We start from the raw sequence: 4740 nt of genomic DNA, 5'->3' as shown, positions 1-4740 counted from the left end.
GAAGATTTTTTTAATCTAGCAGTTAATTGGAAAGATTCTCACCCTGACTAACTATATATACTGATACCTGTGAACTAAGCAACTGCACAGCAGATGGTAATCTGTAATAGTTTCATGCTTGGATTTCCTGTCATTCTGGTCTTCTGAATATGGGCTGCTTGTCATTACATCCCAGTTGCTGCTATGATGTCTCACGGGTAGGTGGTTGTTCAAAAAGAAGGGGTGGTGAATGAAAGCAAAAAACAGGAAAAGGAATATTGTAGGACTGTCCTGCTTCAAGATTGTATATATGACATTTTTGGACTTATGTGTAAACATAAGAAGTATATAATTCTTTATACAATAATTTCTTGAGACAATTTAGGTAGTTATCAATTTACAGGTGAGATGACAGAAATAAAAATGACTGTAAATCAAGTAACATACAGCGACTCTCACGGCTATCTAGCCAGTCCTCAGGTAAGGCCCATACAATCACTGCTCTATGATTCACTGCAATAGCAATAAAAGACTTCAAATTAATATTATAAAAATTTTAATTATTTTTAACTTTAAGTAGAATAAAGGAGCTTAAATGTAAAGCATTTTCCTCTTTGTGTTCAAGCTTCATGTTGTAACAATCAAGGAAAGATTTACAGAAAGATTAGTGTTTAAGATAGACTAGTATTTTACATACTTTAGCCAGGGATGAAATTAGAAAAAAAAATAGTTTCAGCTAAATAAATTACAAAAGCAAGAAATGGTGAGTGAGAAAATATATGTGGCATTTTGGGTGAAAACAACTTACTTAGTTTGTCTGATAATGGGATCAAATATTGAAAAGTCATAAGACTTCAGACTAAAAGACAATTGGGATCCTCCTCTCATTTTGAATGTCAGACATCATCTTATTGCCAGCACTGGGCAATGAATTCTCCCTCTGCTCTGGCTTTGGAAACTATGGAGAGACTACAAGAAGAAATAGTAAAAAGACTGAAATAATAAAGATACTCCCTCGTTTGTGACAGAATTGTAGAACAGTCCTGGTATTTATCACACTGAATTACCCTCAGGTACTTAAAACCGATTCTAAAGGGTGCTTCCTCTTTGATGGCGGGACAGCTAAGTTCTTATTGCCTTCTTGGTATGCATACAACAGCCTCAGGGCCTGAGAAGTCAGTGCATGAAGAGCAAATCATCCCCATGCAGCTCAAATTGGACAATCATTTGTTTCTCCTTATATTCAGAGTAAACGACAAGTTTATCACAGCATTTTTCAGTTATGAGACCTTCTTCTTAAGGGTCTGTTGGACAAGAGTGTTTGAACTTTTGCCCAACTGATAAAGATGCCTCCAAAACACTGCTGAGTCCCTAGAAAGGAAGTAATTAGCCTGCTCACATCAGCTCCAGGCTCCCAAATGCTCAGTCTGCTTCTCTCTAAATAAAAAGGCACAAAATAAAGGGCAGGTGGTGCTAACTTGAGTATCTATCTGAGAGCTGGGTTTCATATGACTTGTGCAGTGTGTGCTTCTGTGAAGTCCTTTGCATCAGTCTCGGTTTTCCTAGACTGGAATAAGACAGACATAACACAAGCAACACTGACTGCTGTTTCCAAGTATTCCCATCATCAGCCTTCAGGCATGAACGTCATCTGGGAACTAGTTAAAAAAGCAAATTCTAAGGCACTCAAGATATAATCACATCAGACACTTTGGGGATGGGACCAAGTAATGCGTTTTAAAATGCTTTTCAGGGAATTCTGCTGCATGCTGAACTTTGACCACTATAGCCCTTGCTACCAACTAAGCAACAGTTTAGATTCCTAGAAACTAAAAACCTTCAATATCACCCTACTTTCTGAAATATAGGAGGATATCTTCAATATCTCCCCACTTTCTTAAAGTTGATATCAATCTATCTTTCTGGTCTACATCCCTTTCTGATCTGTCAGAATTCTTTTTATTAATGAAATCTGACATAAATGTTATTTACCACAAAACGTTCCCTGTTTTAAAAGCTCAAGGTAAATGTTTTCTTTTTCTGGAGCTGTGCTCATTGTTTATGCTACCTTATAAACCCTCCGTATGGTTGGGTTCTTCTCGCTTTGTGTCCATAGTCCTTATGGAGTTTTCTTTGGCTATACTGGATGATTATTGCAAGTATAAGCATTATCTCAACTAAATTTTATTTCTTACTCCTAAAATTATATCATACAGATGGGTCAGTTATTATTCCTGTATTGTCTGACACATCAAACTTAGTGTCAATGTAAGAAAGCGTACATTAAACATTAACTCTGCAGATGAAGTGCTTTGGAAAACAGCTATCATATGTAAAAGCATAAGTAAAGGCTAAGGAATTAATGAAAATATAATACTAAGCAACATAACTATGCAAAAGTGGCACATGTTTTGTTTTCTTCCATTTCTAGACAACTGCTGTCTAATGAATACTTTTCTAGAATATAACATAAATGTAGGAGTGTGAAGTCCTAAGATATTTTAGAGCCTAAAATAACTTAGGCTCTAAAATATTTATGATTCAGAAATAATGTGCTACTTAGAATGCAACATTTATCAAGATTAAACGATATTAGGGAAAAATTTGTTTGACACAAGAATGAATGTGATAAAAGATAATTTTTATAGCACAGACTTTGTTTTAATGATCCATTTCATTTACTTGATAGGATACATTATCAAAATGTATCTATATTGCAATCATTTAAAGTAATACTACAGACAATCTGTGGTATTCCTACAGAATTTATATGACTTGAATGGAAGATTTAATTTTAAGAAAACTGAGAAATCCTAAAAAACATTTTGCTGATACCCAAAACAGAGACATGATAAAAAAACACTCTTCTAGTTCTAAATTTTTAAATACATCACAGAAAAATATAGGCAAACCTCACAAGATTTTTTTGTATAAGAAGTTTGATATTTATTAGTTATTATTTCTAAGATCCAGGGGGCTTTTATAGAAAAAATATTTTCAAATTCTTATTATAAATCTGTAACCAGAAAGGAAAAAAAATACATTGAAAGTAAAATCCTTTTATTAACTAAATATTTATTGCCAAACACATGTCTTTTGTGGTTCTGTTGTAGCCTCTGTGCACAAGCTACTGCTTAGGGTGAGATATTCACCATGTACAACAAAGTGGAGAAAAAGTATCTTCCAAGATGACATAATATATGTGGTACAGTTTAAGGTTGTACAGCTATATGAAAAATTAATTACATATTTTATGACAAAATCAAGCTCATCCAGGCAATAACATCTGTCATAGCATAAGAGATTTTGTGTCACGTTCTTATGTAAAGGTTCATTAGTGAGCCACAGGGAAAAACAGCTGCAGCTTCATTTTCTTTTCTTTTCTTTATGATTATTTTTATGTGTTTGGTACAGGGTTTCACTACACAGCTTGGACTCAGTGATCCTCCTGTCTCACCAGTGCTGGGATTATAGGTGTGCGCCATCATGCCTGATCTTAGATCTTCATTTTCTCAAAAGAAATATATTTTCCTAGTAGTAATTCAGTTTCATTTCTGCTTTTTCTTATAAGCCAAGGCCAATGTTTATGATATGGCTGGCTAGTCAACAGTGCAGAACTAACTGAATGCTCTGAGGACAGACTTTGTGGCCATAAACATGGCAGACAACTCCTGTAAAGGTCTGTGCTCACCAGACACAATAAACACAAAACAAATAAAACATAAACCGAGCAATGTTTGTCTAAAGTAGACCTACAGAGAGAAATGATGTCTTCTCATGTATCTTTCACATTTACAGATGAATAACATGAGCACGAGAGGTTAATTAACATAGCACATATATTCCTCTTTCCTTGAGAAGCTGGGATTCAAGTTTTTTATTTAAACTATTTTTAAAAACAACCAATATACCTAAAGGTCCTCTAAGATCTCTGCAGACTCTTTCTACTTTGGTTTTCATTTGCCCTTCTGTAGTTCAGAAGGCCACTTTCTCTGCAAAGAAACAAAGGACCAGCAGCCTAAGCTCTCTCTGTAAACCTCTGCAGGCTCCCTGAAGAAGCTGTGCCGTCCAACTGTACTTGTTACCTCAATCCAAGTCGCACTGCAGACAGGAACGATGCAGTCCCTCAGCTGCAATTCCATATCAAGCGCTCGGCAGTTATCTGCTTTTCCAGGCTCGCACATAAGACAGGGGAAGAAGGGCATTTCCATCGCTGTTCAGTGGGAACATGTTATCATCTCAACTACTATGGTAAGGCCTTTGGTTGCTTTAGTATCCTGATAATGTGGTTTCCCAGCTTTTGTTTTATTCATTGATTTTTAACTCCTAGTTCTTCAAATTCTATTTTCCCCAGTGAGATGTTTAGCACAATTAGTAGCTTGTATTAAATATTAACAATGATTGCACAATAAAATATTGTGCACTTATTGCATGTAGCCAGTATTTTTTAATTTATAAAGATAATAGAGCAGTATCACACACAGAAATACAGTCAATCTTACAAAGACAACAAAGAAATCAACAGAAAATAATGAGAGTGTTAGAAATATTTGCACATTGTTAGCAGTGTGAATTCAAATATTGTTTCACTGTTATGTAAAACAAAAATGGAATCATATGAATAAACAAAACTTGCTATGTTCCCAGCATTATTCTAGGTACTCCACATTGATTAATCAATAGAACCATCAGAAGAACTCATTGAAGTCAGCAGGATTGTCATTTCACTTTTAAAATAGGAAACCGAGGTCCGAGATTAAA

The sequence above is a fragment of the Octodon degus genome, unplaced genomic scaffold (assembly GCF_000260255.1).
Source record: "Octodon degus isolate 3935 unplaced genomic scaffold, OctDeg1.0 scaffold00218, whole genome shotgun sequence".
NCBI lineage: Eukaryota > Metazoa > Chordata > Mammalia > Rodentia > Octodontidae > Octodon > Octodon degus.
This window is presented reverse-complemented; position numbering follows the sequence as displayed.